Genomic DNA, 17,502 nt, shown 5'->3' with positions numbered 1-17,502 from the left:
TAGCATTGGGACAAAGTTCACTCTTGAAAGGTTCCTCCAAGGGAAACAAGGTTTGTTTCATCCCATTGGCCACAATAGTGTATGTATTGTTCCTCCCATCATGCATTGCCTGTCTATCAAACTTCCAAGGTCTACCCAACAAAAGGTGACAAATATCCATAGGCATAATATCACACAAGACTTCATCATGATAATTCCCAATTTTAAATTTCACCAAACATTGCTCACTTACTAACAACTTATGATCATCCCGAATCCATGCTATCTGATAAGGCTTAGGGTGTTTCAATATTTCCAAATTCAACTTATTCACTATATCTTCTGAAACAAGATTATTTGAACTACTGCTATCAATAACAACTTTATAGTACTTACCAGATTTTGGGACCTATAAAATTTTGATGAATTTGGGAGTCCCATTTCTAATTTTTGCATCTTCTATCAAAAAACTACCTAATGGGTCAGAACAATAAGGATTCATTTCAAGGAAGGACAAAAGAAAACCCAGTTTGCATCCTCCCCTTGTGCGAAAATTCCAAGTAAATGCAATTGGTTGGTGTATTGCCAGTGCCCCTGCGTGGTTCTTGAAGAGGCTTATAAACCTTCAGGCAAAAAAAATGGTAGGAGTCACGTGGTAGGGGAAAGGACCCAGAGGGTTTTCAAGCAAAGGGCCAGGTATAAACCATTTATCCCACATTTATGGTGGGAATGAGCGTTTTAGCATTTAAATGTAAGGTCGCACATATTCATAGTGTCAAAGCTTAAGGGTTTTGGACGAGGAGCTAGCTCAGCAACCCGATGGACCCCATGCACACACATGCATCCTGAGGTAACCAAATTTTATAGCAGAAAGGAAAAATAACCATCAAGAAAGCCAAGGCAGATCCAACAGTGATCGCGCCTGATCCAACGGTGGTTGCTAGGTCATGATGGGAAGCTGCTCGTTAGAGTATCCATCGCGACACAATGGGCCTAGGTCAGTGGAGGGTCTAGTCTAAGGTGACGTGGCGGTTAACGTGGTGCCCAGTTGGATCCAAAGATGAAGCAGTGGTTGACACGTGGTGGGCTCGACAGAAGGGGTGAGAAACAAAGACCGATTTGAGACCTCGCGATTTAAACCCAGTCTCTAGCTTGCTAGCATAAAATGCTAACACCCAAAAGAATAGAGACCTCGTGAGCGAGCAGATCAAAGATGATCCAACGGTAGTCACTAGGTCATGATGAGAAACTGCTAGTTGACATATCCCTCGCAACCCCATGACAAAGAAGAACTCCTTTCCAATGGTGAACCATGGCCGACAGTTAATGCAAGCGGTTAAGGTAGGTGGTTCATTCCGACGGTTAGTGGGGGCCGCGCTAAGGTGTCAGAGTGGAGAGCCCAAAATGAATACCCTCGCAACAGGTGGTGCCCCATTGTGAACTCTAGAGCCAATCAAAGGGTTCCACATTATGACACCATGGCATAAGAGAGAGCCACTTAGAAAGAGATAAGGATCAAGCAGGTTGAGAAAGATCCAATGGTCGGTTGAGTTGATCGAACGGTGCTCGCTATATCATGATTGGGAGACGTGCGATGTTTATTCACCGCGACTTGGCGACCGAGTGTCGGGGCCCACTAAGGGAAGTAGATCAAGTTTGATCAGACGACCGTGGTTTCATTTTGGCAGTGAGTTAAGGGCGTACTGGGGTGGTAGGACCGGGACCCCAGAGCCAATCAGGGGATGCCACGTGTTAGACTCATCAGAAGATAAAGTGATAGAGGTGAGATAAAGGCCGAACATGTTAGGGCAGATCAACAGTGATCCAAGGCAGATCAATGATTGTCGCCAAGTTGCAACGAAAGGTTGCTCGATGGCTAAAAGCCGCGACTTGGCAACCAAGAAGTGGGGACCGATAGAAAGGAAGAGAGGTTTGGAGGAAGTAAAGAACAAGCAAGTTCAAAGAAGATATATGGCTATCACTATACCGCAATGGAAATTACATCCAAACTTTGAAGGCCATGACTTGGCAACTGAAGGAAAAGTGCTCAGAGAGGAGACCTCCTGATTTGTTGGAGCCAAAGAAATTTAAATATTCAAAATAAACGATGGCAGAGATATGCAACTCCCATCAGATATTGCTTCAAGATAAAAATGGGTTGGTGAGAGGTACCCAGGAGATCTATAGGGAGATATGTGAAGAACATGGTGGTGCACCGCTTTGTGATAAGAACTCATCAATGCTCTGGTACAAGATTATCCACCAGCATTATGAAGCTGCTGGTTGTTGCAACCAATTTTGGATAAAAGGGCTTTCCCTTTTGGCCATTGTCCATGTGAATGCCCAGTGAATTAATGAGGCACGCATCCTAAAAGGAATGTTAGATCTCCCCCTCAACTACAATGGAAATTTTGATTTAAATGACTGTTAGAGTAAGATTTTTCTTCGAGGTGGTCCGAAGCTTGTTGCATCTTGATTTTATATAAAAGGATACCAAGGCTACCTAGAGAAGGGGACACAATTTTGTAGCTAAACTCTGGTAAAATTAATGCAGGCCTTTGTCTTAGAAATTTATGAGTCAAATATGAAGTACCTCTAACCTTCTGACAGAGGAATGAAATATACAGTCCAGAGAATTTAAACTCAAACTTATATTATCTCTATGTCATTGTACTGGTGTTTATTCCATTTAAGTAATCAAGGATCACTTATTTTGAATGATTTTCTAGGCATCTAATGATGTTGTTTTTAGTCTTTTTCTCATGGAGGAAAATATAAATATACTTGAAATGAAATCATTGATATCAATACTTTTGGTGTGGATTGGATGATAAAGTCTAGTGCAGATTAGGACTCTGTATATGTTAGGCATATTCAGGGTTAATAGATCAAGAATTTGTGATGTGTGTATTAGTTTCTCTTGTCAGATTGCAGCCTATTATAGATGACTCTATTGCCCAGATAAGGCACTGGTTTATCTATTGAGTCTTTGGGTGCATTTTGTGATCCTATTCAAACGACAAAATCAACTTTCCATATACGTTTTAGTTGTACTGGTCAGTAAGGAAAATTTGTAGGAATTTACACTGGTTTCCTGCAAAAACATTTAATATTTTTAGGAGAAAATAGTCTTAAAGGGTTCACCTGCCCAAGCTTTTATAAGCTTAAAGTGTAGGAGGTTTCCTAAGTCTCGAACCTCATATTCTTGTCTTTATTTCAAACTTTTGTTGTTCTCTTCTATTGCAACACAGAGGCAATATTTTTCACCTTTCAAGAGAAGGAACATAAGTTTTCAAAATGGAGAACAACAAAAATGGTGACTCTATTGGGGAGGGTAAAATAAGATAAGTCTTATACTGTAGATTTGTGTCTTTATTGCATAAAGTGTTGAGATCAGGTTCCCTTGGTTTTAGTTTGAAAATTATTGTTCTTACCTTTCTAAAGAAAATCCTTGGTTTATCTTGTAAAATCTTATAATACCATGTTGTTCTTTTATAAAGATCAACGGTTTCATTTTTAGGTGTCTTGTAAGTGATTCACTATATTAAACTGTATATTTTATTCCCAAGATATTGGGTGGTGACTCTGAAGTAAAAAAAACCAGTGTACTTTTAGAAAAAATCACAGTCACTTCACAAGACTAGCAAAATTAGCAGGAGAAGGAATACTAGGTCTTATATGAAGAAAAACCCTCAAGAAAAGTTGCATGAAGGGTTACCTGAAACAATGAAGAAGGGCTGGAGAGGGATTGTTATTCCTAAGCAGTCAAATCAGTCATGGAAATAGAAGAGTAATCAAACAGGCAAGTCTTTTGAGCGTCCTGTTTACACAAGATCCAATGCCTCTTCTCATGACTCTGACCAGGATATTATGGGTTTTCATGCTGGCCTATTTGGCACTAATGATGATATCCAAACCTTTCACCCAAGATTGTCTAATGCCAGTGTTTCTGGGAGAGATAGGCATAGTAAAAGTAATATAGCCAATTCCATTCCCAAAAATATAGAAGGAAATATCAACCTGATTAATATGGACCAGTTGAATGTGTTTGATTCAGAGGAAACTTTGCTAGACCAAGATGATGTGTCTCAAGAGATTGAGGTTCTAAATCAGAGAGTACATCAATTGATTGCATTAAGAAAAAAGAAAGAAAAGGAAAAGGAGAATGAAACCAAATCCAAACTCATTGAAAGAGATAGAGTATTAAGACAAATTGTAGAGCTTGAGTTGTTTAGTCAGGACGAACCTGTGAGTAAAGAGAAAGGTCCTGTTATTAGGGAAATCCTTGATCCAAAAATTGTTTTTGCACCTAGGGTTGTATCACAACCTAGTAGGGTGGTTCATAGTGATCCCCAACCTACCAGACCTGTTATTAACAAAGGGAAGAAAAAGGTGGTGGAGAATAGATCTGCGGGTCTGGTGTCAGGAAGTGCAGAAGGACCCCAGGGAATGATGTTGCATGAGAACAAAGTAGAAAGGGTAAGGAAGGAAAATGAAGACCTAAAAAGAGAGTTAGAAAAGACTGAAATAGAAGCACTAAATGTAGAGTTCAGAAGAAAAATACGCTGCTTAAAAGCTCCTACTATAACCTTCCCACTTGAAGATCATAGTAATCCTATGTCCCAACATACTGATGCCTCTTTGTTGAACACCCAACCAATGATACAAATGAATGCTGTCCCACCCGTCAACCAATATCAAATTGCTGCCCCAAGTAATTTTGCTATTCCCTCAAGTGTAATTCCAGCAAACCAAACTAGTCAGTGACCAACCCACAATCAAAGCCATCAAACTCTTATAGCTAGTAGTTCAGGCCCAAGGGTAAACATTGGAAACAACTTTATTGGAGATCAGTTTCAATGGAGACTAATAAATGTTGAGCTGTATAGGCCGTTGTATTTTGATGGATGTCTAGGATACCCAAACCATGTCCCTATTGAAATGAGGGGTAAACTCCAGAAGTTTGCTGGGAATAATGCTGTCAGTGTTGAAGAGCATTTGAAATCTTTTGGTGACATGATTAATGACTATGAAATTTCACATGAAGATGTCATCATGAAGCTTTTTGTGAAATCCTTAATCGAGGATGCTAGAGATTGGTACAATGGGTTACCTATGGACAGTGTTGGTTTGTGGGAAGAGTTCAAAATTTGCTTTCAAGAGCAATATGGAGACAAGACAAATGTGAGATTCATGCTCAATGAATTTAATAACATCAGGAAATCTAATAATGAAGCTGTCACAAATTTTAATGCAAGATTTCAAAAGGCAATGCATAGAATTTTTCAAGTAATGAGGTTAGATGAAAATGTGTGTCTAACTACCTATTATAATGCATTTGACCCCAAAATAGTTTACATTCTTAGAGATAAAAACCCACATAGTTTAAGGGATGCTTTCAGAATTGCAATCAATGCAGAGAGTAATAGGAAAGCATCGGTTAAAGTGTGAAGACAGACTAATGGGAAATTGTGGCAAGAACAAAAGCCACAACAAAACAAGTCCTCTAAAGAAGAAGATAAGATAGAGAAATTAATGACCGCTATCAAGGATCTTACTGCTAAAGTAGGTAAGCCCGAGAGGCCTCATTACAATTGGTAGGACAAACTGGCTCGATTGCATGATATGTCATATAACACTGCATGGAAAGATGACAAACCAGTGCAAGATAAATCAAAGGGCACACAAAATCAGAATACTCCTAATCCTTTAAAGGGAGGAAACACACACAATTTGGAAAGTACCCCTTGGTGTATGGCATGTGATGGGCCACATTCCCCCTACTAGTGTGCCGTGGCTCAAGCTCTGAATGAATCCATGAGATGTGAGGATGAACCTGCAGTTAATATGTATGAGTATACTGTGGAAACTGACTGTGAATCTTCAAAGGATGAGGCAAGTGAATATGCTGTCTCCAAAAGCAATGCGAATTGCCATGAGAAATTGACAATTGATTGGCGCCCCACTCTGAATGTAGTCACAATAGAAGACCAGGAGGTTCATCTGAGAAGACCTAGTGAGGAGGAAGTCAAGAATCTCACTAAGGCAGCAATAGCTAAAGCCAAGCATAATCACAATCTGAAGAGCAACAAAAATGATAGGAGTCAAGGTATGCCTGGTTCTCTATTTTTTTAAAGAAACTTCTTCTAAGAGGTCCACTGAGAATAAAAGTTCTGCCAAAGATAGTCAGGCCAAAGGTGATCAATCAAGTAGTTCAACGAAATTTGATATTGCTGATACAATTGGATGTAAAGCAGAAACCACTGGTGACAAGAGAATTGGTCGCCAGAAGGCAGAGAAGGTTAAAACTCATGTTGAGTCTAATGTTAACAATTTTTTTGACATGAATCAAGCTTTAACGCAAATGAAAGTTTCAGTATTGTTAATAGAGCTGCTAAAAATAAAAGAACACAGGGAAGCTACCTTTTCTTTGATTTCAAGTATATCAGATGGGGATGATTTTTCTAAAAAGGGAAATGCAAAAGATGAGAAGGATCAAGAACACAGAGTCCTAGAAGTTTATGTGGGCACTACTATCAATCAATAACCATCTCAAATTGATCCCTTTTATGTCACACTGTTAGTTAATAACAGATTGATAAAAAATTGCATGATAGATTTTGGTGCAGCTACCAATGTGATGCCTTATGGGGTTATGAAAGAACTAGGTTTGTCTGTACACACTTCATATGGGAAGTGTTATGCTATGGATAATAGAGAAGTTCCTATTGTAGGTATTATGAGAGATGTAGAAGTAAAAATAACAGCCTTTCCTGAAGCTACTTACAAAATGGATGTAATTATTATAGACACCAAGCCACATTATGGTATGCTGCTATCTAGACAGTGGGCTGCTACTGTTGGAGGACATATTCAGCTGGATTTGTCATATGCAACTATCCCAGTGAATGAGAATTCTGCAAAATTATATAGAGAACCACGTGGCCTAGTGGTTATTGAAAAAATTGACCTGAACATGCTTAATTGCATGATCGATGTAGATCTTGATAACTTCAGGATCATACCCATTCTGCCTCAATTAAAAAATACCGATCCTATTGTCAATGAGATGGAATCACAACAAGAAGGCCTGTGGCAGATGCACTTTGATGGAGCTTGCTCTGAGGAAGGGTCTAGAGCAGAAGTGCTATTTGTTTCCCCATCAGGTATTACCTTCAAGTATTCTTTTCTATTAGCATTCCAATATACAAACAACATAGTTGAGCATGAAGCTTTGCTATTAGGCTTAGAAATTGCTAAAAGACATGGGATTAAATTGTTAATGGTTTATGGAGACTCTGAACTTGTAGTGTCTCAGATAAGGTCAAGATATGCATCTAAAAATGACAAGTTAAAAAGATATAAGTATGCCGTTTGGGATGTCATTGAACACTTTAATGCATTTTCTATTGATTGGATTGAAAGGTCTAAGAACATTATGGCAGAATTTTTAGCTAATGTTGCATTAAAGAATGATGATGTAACATTGACTAGAGTTTCAATAATTGAAACAAAAGCTAGACCAGCCGTCGTAGATAATGTGTACAATTGGCAAGTTTTGGAGGATGATGAAGACATCCTTAGATTTGTACAATGCATAGATGACTATGAGGGTCAAAAGATTGATTGTAATGCATTGGTGGAAGTTGTAGATGGACAAGAAACCATTCTTGAAAGTGACATAGTGCAACTAGAGACAAATGAGATACCCAGGGGACTAGTTGAACTTGAGGGTATGTTCAGTTACAGTGATGGTCACTTACACCAAGAATCATCTACAAAACTGGAGGAATTGGATGAGGTGAACTTAGGGATAAAAGCATCCCCTAAGTTGGTGTATATTTGGAAAACCCTATCTCCCCATGTTAGGACCAACCTCATTAACTTATTAAAAGGGTATAAACATATTTTTGCTTGGTCCTATGAGGACCTAAAGGCATATAGACAAGATTTATTTCAACATGAAATTCCTCTGCATGCTGATGCTAAGCCTTTTCGACAAAAGCAAAGACCTATTAACCCCCTTTTGGAGACCAAAATGCAACAAGAGTTAACCAAGTTAAGGGAAGGGGGGATTATAAAACATATACGACATTCTTCATGGGTATCCAACTTGGTCCCTGTCAGAAAGAAGAACGGGGATATAAGGCTTTGTGTAGATTTTAGAAATCTGAACGTTGCCTCTTTAAAGGATAATTATTCTTCCCCAAATATGGAAGCCATGTTACAAAGGGTAATGGGTTGTGATCTATTGTCTATGATGGATGGGTTCTTAGTTTATAATCAGGTACTCCTAAAAGAGTCTGAACAATTTAGGACTGCTTTTACTACCCCTTGGGGGACTTATGTGTATGTGAGAATGGCATTCGGCTTGAAGAATGCTGGAGGTACTTTTCAAATAGCAATGGATGTGGCTTTTAAGGAGTTTATCAATATCATAATGTTAGTTTACCAGGATGATTTGACATGTTTTTCAAAGAAGGCAGATGATCACTGTGGTCATCTGGAAATTTTTTTTGCAAGGCTTTGGAGTTTGGTGTATCCTTGAACCCAAAAAAATATCATTACGCAGTGACTAAAGGAAAATTATTAGGGCATATTGTCTCCAAGGAAGGGGTTAGAATAGACCCTGAAAGGATTGAAGCTATAAATAATGTACCTCAACCAAAGAATGTTAAAGGGATCCAGTCTTTCTTGGGCAAGGTGAATTTTGTTAGAAGATTTATAGCTAACTTTGCTGAAATCGTTAAGCCTATTGTTAAACTACTTAAAAAAGCTACAAAGTTTTCTTGGGATGAAGAAGCTGCACATACTTTTGACAAAATCAAGAAGGCTATTCAGGAAGCACCTGTGCTAAAATCACTTCATTACAGTGAGCCTTTCTCATTATTTTCTTTTGCTTCTTATCACACAGTAGCAATAGTTCTGCTTCAAAAGGATGATGAAGGATATGAACATCCAATTACTTTCTATAGTAAATTATTACAGGCTGCTGAATTAAAGTATGAAATCATGGAGAAGCAGGCATATGCTCTAGTCAAAGCCGTAAAGGCATTTAGGCCTTATCTGGTAAATGCTCGAATTGTAGCCTATGTACCACGTGTAGCTGTAAAAGACATTCTGTCTCAGTCTTAAGTAACTGGAAAGAGATGCAGATGGATAACTAGAATAAAAGAGTTTGACTTGGAGATCAAGATCACCAAACTGGTAAGAGGATTGGGCCTTGCAAAATTGATGGCTGAATCAAATCTGGTTACTGTTGATGTTAATAATTTTAAAATTGAGGAAGTCCCAGTTACTAGTATCGAGAGGCAGTCGTGGTATTCAGATGTATAATTCTTGAAGAATGCCTCATGTCCAGAAGGTATGACACACAACCAGATGAGAACATTGAAGTTAAAGTCATAGAAGCATGTTCTTATTCAGGGAGACCTGTATTGGAGGAACAATGATGGGATGCTACTGCTTTGCCTGGATGAATCCCAAGCTATGAGGGTTCTAAAAGACATGCACAATGGGGTGTGTGGAGGCCACTATTCAACTAAGACTACTGCTCGTAGGATAATCCAAGTAGGGTATTGTTGGCCAACTTTGTTCAAGGATGCTCATAAATATGTTTAGAAATGTGATCCTTGTCAAAGTTTTTCTTCTATACTAAGGTATGCTGGTTCTTTGCCTTTGAATTCTGTTACAGTTGAAGCCCCTTTTGTTCAATGGGGCATTGATTTGATTAGAGAAATAATAGAAAAATCAAGCAGGGGTCATAGGTGGATCCTGGTGGCTATAGACTATTTCACCAAGTGGATTGAAGCCATACCTACCAAACAACCCACTAGTAAGGTAGTCATTAAATTTCTAATGGATAATATAGTGACAAAGTTTGGTGTGCCACCTAAAAGAGTCATGGACAACGCTACGTGCTTCAGGTATGAGGAGTTTGCAGAATTCCATGCCAATTATGGAATTATTATGTCATACTCTTCACCTTACCACCCATAGAGAAATGGCCAGGCAAAATCGAGTAATAAAAGCCTCCTCAACATCATCAAGAAGATCCTAAAAAAAAATAAAAGGTCCTGGGATTAAAAACTTAGATTAGGGTGACTTAAAAAAAGGCCACTGGTACATCCCCTTTTGAGCTAGTTTATGGAGTGAAGGCCAGGTTACCTGTGAACAATTTTCCTCCAGTTTACCAATTTTTACAGATTGAAGAACTTGAAATGTCTGAACCCATGGAAGAAAGAATGATTCAGTTGGTAGAGCTAGAGGAAATGAGGACTGCAGCCCATAAAAGAAACATGAAACTTGAATTACAGTCGAAGTACCTTTTTGATAAAAGGACTAGTGCAAGAAAGTTTCAGATTGATGACATGGTGTTGCAGTGGAATGGAAAAGACCAAGACAAAGGCAAGCATAAAAAATTTGAATCCCTGTGGACAGGCCCTTTAATTGTTTGTGATATCAATGGAAAGGATTCATACTTCTTGAAAAGAATGAATGGCGAAGTACAGGAATTTCCAGTGCATGGACAATTCCTAAAATATTACTTCTCTTGATCTATTTCAGTTCATGCACAGTAGTTGTAGGCTGTATATATTTGCTTTCAATTGTGAGTTTTTCAACAAGGAGCCCCTGCTTGGAATTTAGGAGAAGTCATTTGTTCCTGAGTGGTCTGCAGTCTAGAGTTTTGCTAAATTATGGTGTTGGTCTTGCATCCAACCATCCCCAGTGAGAGCCACTGTTGGGACCTATAAAATTTTGATGAATTTGGGAGGCCCATTTCTAAATTTTGCATCTTCTATCAAAGGACTACCTAATGGGTTAGATCAATAAGGATTCATTTCAAGGAAGGACAAAAGAAAACCCAGTTTGCATCCTCCCCTCGCATGAAAATTCCAAGTAAATGCAATTGGTTGGTGTATTGCCAGTGCCCTTGCATTGTTCTTGAAGAGGCTCAGAAACCTTCAGGCAAAAGAAAATGGTAGGAGTCGCATGGTAGGGGAAAGGACCCAGAGGGTTTTCAAGCACAAGGCCAGGCGTAAACCATTTATCCCACATTGGTGGTGGGAACAAGCATTTTAACATTTAAATGTAAGGCCACACACATTCATAGTGTCAAAGCTTGAGGGATTTTGACGAGGAGCTACCTCAGCAACCCAGTGGACCCCATGCACATGCATGCATCCCAAGGTAACCAAATTTTACAGCAAAAAGGCAAAATAACCAGCGAGCAAGCTAAGAAAGATCCAACGGTGGTTGCTAGGTCACGATGGGAAGCTTCTTGTTAGAGTATCCATCGTGACTAGGTGTCAAGGCGGGCCCAGGTCTAGTGGAGGGTCCAGCCTAAGGTGACATGGCGATTAAGGTGGCGCCCAGTTGGATCCAAAGGTGAACCAGTGGCTGACACGTGGTAGGCCTGATAGAAGGGGTGAGAAGAAAAGATCGATTCAAGACCTCATGATTTAAACCCATTCTCCATCTTGCTAGCATAAAATGCTAACACCCAAAAGAATAGAGACCTCACAAGCGAGCAGATCAAAGATGATCCAATAGTGGTCGCTAGGTCGCGATGAGAAATTGCTAGTTGACATATCCCTCATGACCCCGCGACAAAGAAGGGCTCCATTCTAGCAGTGAACCATGGCTCATAGTTAATGCAAGAGGTTAAGGCAGGCGGTTCATTCTAATGGTTAGTGGGGGCTGTGCTAAGGTGTCAGAGTGGAGAGCCCAAAATGAATATCCTCACGACAAGTGGTGCCTTGTTGTGAACTCCAGAGCCAATCAAAGGGTGCCACATGGTGACACCATGGCATAAGAGAGAGCCACTTAGAAAGAGATAAGGATCAAGAAGGTTGAGAAAGATCCAACGGTCGACCAAGTTCATCGAACGGTGGTCGCTATATCTTGATCAGGAGACGTGTGATGTTTATTCGCTGTGACATGGCGACAGAGTGCCAGGGCCCGCTAAGAGAAGCAGATCAAGATTGATCAGAAGACCATGGTTTCATTTCGTCTATGAGTCAAGGCCGTACTGAGGTGGCAGGACTAGGACCCCGGAGCCAATCAGGGGATGCCACGTCGGGCCCATCAGAAGATAAAGTGATAGAGGCGAGATAAAGGCCGGACATGTTAGGGCAGATCAATGATGATCCAAGGCAGATCAATGGCTGTCACCAAGTCACAATGAAAGGTTTCTCGATGGCTAAAAGCCACGACTCGGTGACCAAGCGGTGGGGCCCGATAGAAAGGAAGAGCGGTTTGGAGGAAGTAAAGAACATGCAAGTTCAAAGAAGATCTATGGCTGTCGCTATACCATGATGGAAATTACATCCGAACTTTAAAGGCCACGACTTGGCGACTGAAGGAAAAGTGCTCAAAGAGGAGGCCTCCTGATCCGTTGGTGCCAACGATATTTATATATTCAAATGAAACGATGGCAAAGATATGCAACTCCAATCAGATATTGCTTCAAGATAAAAATGGGTTGGTGAGAGGTACCCAGGAGATCTACAGGAAGATATGTGAAGAACATGATGGTGTGCCACTTTGTGATAAGAACTCATGAATGCTCTAGTACAAGATTATCCACCAACATTATGAAGCTGCCGGTTGTTGCAACCAATTTTGGGTAATAGGGCCTGCCCTTTCAGCCATTATCCATGTGAATGCCCAGTGAATTAATGAGGCACACATCCCAGAAGGAATGTTAGATCTCCCCCTCAATTGCAATGGAAATTTTGCATTAAATGATTGTTAGAGTAAGATTTTTCTTTGAGGTGGTCCGAAGCTTGTTGCATCTTGATTTTCTATAAAAGGATACCAAGGCTACCTAGAGAAGGGGACACAATTTTGTAGCTAAACTCCGGTAAAATTAATGCAGGCCTTTGTCTTAGCAATTTATGAGTCAAATATGAAGTACCTCTAACCTTCTGACAGAGGAATGAAATATACAATCCAGAGAATTTAAACTCAGACTTATATTATCTCTATGTCATTGTACTGGTGTTTATTCCATTTAAGTAATCAAGGATCACTTATTTTGAATGATTTTCTAGGCATCTAATGATGTTGTTTTTAGTCTTTTTCTCATGGAGGAAAATATAAATATACTTGAAAAAAAATCATTAATATCAATACTTTTGGTGTGGATTGGATGATAAAGTCTAGTGCAGATTAGGACTCTGTATATGTTAGGCATATTCAGGGTTAATAGATCAAGAATTTGTGATGTGTGTATTAGTTTCTCTTGTCAGATTGCAGCCTGTTATAGATGACTCTAGTGCCCAGATAAGGCACTGGTTTGTTTGTTGAGTCTTTGGGTGCATTTTGTGATCCTATTCAAATGACAAAATCAACTTTCCATTTATGTTTTAGTTGTACTGGTTAGTAAGGAAAATTTGCAAGAATTTACACTGGTTTCCTGCAAAAACATTTAATATTTTTAGGAGAAAATAGTCTTAAATGGTTCACTTGCCCAAGATTTTATAAGCTTAAAGTGTAGGAGGTTTCCTAAGTCTGGAACCTCATATTGTTGTCTTTATTTCAAACTTTTGTTGTTCTCTTCTTTTGCAGCACAGAGGTAGTAGTTTTCACCTTTCAAGAGAAGGAACAAAAGTTTTCAAAATGGAGAACAACACCACATACCTTACATCTGGTCTTGAACAAATTATTCATCTGTAAGGGCTCTTCATCTCCTCCGGTATGAGACAAATCTCTCCTCATCATCAACATTTCTCCATCCTTCGGTTTATTGGTTGATCCGGTGGGGTTTCTTCCACCACTTCTATTCTTTTGATATTCTCCATCTTCTTACATTCGAAAGCATGATGTCCTTCTCCTCCACACTTATAGAAAGTTCCTCTAAGCAGTCTCTTGTCTCGTGTTCTATCATCTTTTGCAAAATTCTCATTATGGTAGCCATCATAGATTCACTCGAATAATCGGCTGGCATAAATTTTTATTTCAATTTAGCAACCATCCGATCCCTTCTTTACCTCTTCTCTATCTATCAACCTGAAAATTCTCCCACCAAAGAGATGCATGGCCTTTCAACCGGGCACAGGCATATTTCACCTTTCTTTCTTATGTGGTGTTTTCAAAATCAAAATATTTCTCCATCTCCGAGATCCAATCCATCAATTCATTTGAATCCAACTTTCCATCATATTCTGGTGGGGTAAAATGAGGTTTGGTATTCACCCTACTCAAAACCATCAAAAACCTTTCTTCATCAGGGTTAATCATCAGTGGATTTACTTGTTCTGTTGGGGCTTCTTCTCCTTCATCTTCACTCACATCTTCAATATTTTGGCCTCTTCTTTGGACTGTCTCAACGGCTTCCAACCGGGCTGCAATTCCTCACAATATTTCCATCACAACAGGGTCTTCATTCCCATGTGCTCCACCATTCCTATTTCCTCTTCTTACCATCTTCATGCCAGTCCTTTGTAGTTGCAGGTTGGATCCACAGTCTGCCACCCTACAACAAAATCTCTTAGGACAACCCAATCTTCAGAACAAAATCTCTCTCTAATACCACTTGGTGTAGTCACTTGTTAGGAGGGATCTCAAAGAGATCAATCTGGACCAATTAGCAAGAGTAAACACAACAAAAACATAAGGATATGATGGAGGCAATGCAAAACATAATGTATTATATCATGAAAACTGATTACAATCAACTGGTAACAACCGGTTATAGAAACTAGCTCACTGGCCTGCTAAAACATGCTTAATTATAGAACAAGTCACAATCGAGACCTCAAATCTTTAGATTTATCTTCTATGTTCTATATCTTGACTTTTCCCTATTCTAATTCTTAATTACAATAATTTATATGATCCAAGGGGATCTAGATAGCCCAAAAAGGATCAAATATCGAAGAATAAGACCTAACATGTAAAAACAACAAGGTCGGCCTCTGCCAAAGAAATTCCTCCAGAAATTCTAAAAGATAAAGTGTAGATCAAAAATAATGTTGGCTACATGCCAAGGAACATTGGAATCAACGCTAAGGGCTCCGTAAGCTATAGAAGGGATCTGGTAGATTCCAGTAGATTACAAATGCAAATCGGTCTAAGCAACCAGTACCAGAAAATTGTCTCGAAAATCGGTAGTGATAACTTGTTGGAAAATGATCCAAATTATCTATGGTTTGGGAATAAGGTAGATGATCAAGTACTCAAGCAAAAATCCAACTCCTCAAGATCCGGTGAGCCAATGCTAGAAAATGCAAAATAAAATGTTGAAACTGCAAAATAGAAAGCAAAACAGAAAGGAAATATTGTTGGTTGATGCAAGATTGCCAAGAACCAAGGATGCTCCTGCATCAGTTATGGAGAGAAGATATTTTACAATGAACTGTTGCTCTTTTGGAGAATCCTGTTGCAGTTTCCCAACAAACCCTTTAAAAGAGGGTGATTTCTTTTGCTTGAATTTGTGTAGAGATTGATTTGAATATTCCCCTATCGGATTCATTAGAAATTTGTCTTGTTTCTTCATCATGGATTTAGTAGTTGGATTATGAGTCTTTTCCTTTCTAGTGTCGGATCTGTCATGAGTATGACCATCTTTAGCAGCAAGGCCTGAAGGTTCATAAATATTCTAGCTGTACGAATTCCCCTTCTTCTTGGTTGGTAAAGAGGACAAGGGGAAATCTCCCATGAGGGAGAGGGATTCGGGTATGGATAAGGATGGTTTTGTGCCAGTCAAAACTAGGACTAAGGGAATGGGTTGGAAGATAACTTTAAAGGATTGATTAATTGATGAGGGCTTTAATGAATTTGAAGTGCTAAATAATTTTGCCTTAGAGAAAGGGACCCCTTTAGATATCCCTTTTGTAGCTGATCGTATGGGTATGGAGGTTGTGTTAGTTCCAAAGACTAGACATATTCTACATGGAGTGCAATATCAACAAGTGACCTTGAAATATCCTTTACAAGATGATACGCTTTTGGCCGATTTGGCTAAGGAGGTTTTAGATAAGAAAGATAAGGAGTCATCTCAGGGCTTTGAGGTACAAAAATGCCCTCTTAAGAAAGGTTGTTCTGATAACTTTGTAAAAGGGCGTAAGATGGATCTAAAGAAGATTAAGATTACTGGAGATTTATTGGTGGAATCAGGTTTGATCAAACCCATTGATGTTTACTATTTTCAACCCCTTTCATGATTATTCTATCATGGAATGTAAGGGGGTTGAATAGCACCCTTCGGCAAAAGGCTATTCATGACTTTGTTGCAGTTCATTCATCGGACATATTTTGTGTTCAAGAGACCAAGGTTTCTCTTGATGTTATGCTTCAATTTGCTTCTCGTATTTGGTATTTTGGTCAGTGTTGGTGAATTTGATATCAGGGAATTTCTAGAGGTCTGGCTCTTTTTTGGGACTTATGCAAGATCACTCTGTTGTGGTGGATTTCTAGCCATTCTTCTATATCCATGGTTGCTTTTGCCTTGTATTCTAGCGAAACTATTCTTATTTCTAATCTCTATGCTCCAATTAATCTCTGTGGTAAAATCCAACTTTGGGCACATTTAAGGTATGCTCATTCTTGTGCTCCTTGTCGTGCTTTGTGAAGTGTACCTGTACTTGCAAACACAAAACACTCAATAGATAATTATGAGCATGCTTAATGAATTTAAATCAAAGAAATATAAAGCCATAACTAAGCGATCTGTCAGCTCCTAGTAAATGCGAGTATGAATTTTGCTCTCAGATCTTATTATGTAAATTCCAGTGACTTGACTACACTTAGATGGAGGATTTAAATGATTAAGATTCATGATCTAGCAATGATAGCATGATTAAGCTACATGATTTCATCATTATTCTATAAAATAAGCTAGAATGAAGATGCAATTAAGCTAGAAATAAGCTAGATTTAAGCTAAAATTGATCATGATAATAATGCTTGAAATGAGAAACTAGAAGCTACATGCCTATAGTAATAATGCATAAGATGAGATGAAATTGGGAGCCTTTGTGCTCCAAAATGAGGTCTATTTATAGGATTTCCCAAGGCTAGGGGTGAGGTGGTAGGAATCAACGGTCAAGATTGATATGAAGATATCAATGGTTAAATTGGAGGAAGTTGGCAAAGGGGTTGGACTAAAGGGAACATTTGTCATCTCTATGGTGAAAAGTGTCAAGAGGCTTCTAGAAGGGTTTGGATGAAAGGGGACACTTAGTGACAAGTGTCACAAAGCTTCTAGAAGAGGTTGGATGAAAGGGGACATGTGGGTAGGTAGAATGGGTTAGGTTTAGGAATGGTTAGGTTAGGAGAATTTGAATTTAAAAATTCAAATAATGGGAAAAGGCTAATTAATCTCAACAAATCATGAATCTGATTTGTTTTAATTAATTAGGGGATTTAGAAGAAATGATTTTGGTGGAGGGAATTAATTAATTTGAATTAATTAATCAAAGGGTTGAAATGAACCTATTAAGTAAATCCTTAGATTTATTAATAAGTAGATGAAAGGGGAAATTTAATCAAATTGTTGAGTGAATTCAATTAAATTGG

Source organism: Cryptomeria japonica, chromosome 7, assembly GCF_030272615.1.
Source record: "Cryptomeria japonica chromosome 7, Sugi_1.0, whole genome shotgun sequence".
Taxonomy (NCBI): Eukaryota; Viridiplantae; Streptophyta; class Pinopsida; order Cupressales; family Cupressaceae; genus Cryptomeria; species Cryptomeria japonica.
Note: the sequence above shows the minus strand (reverse complement) of the source record.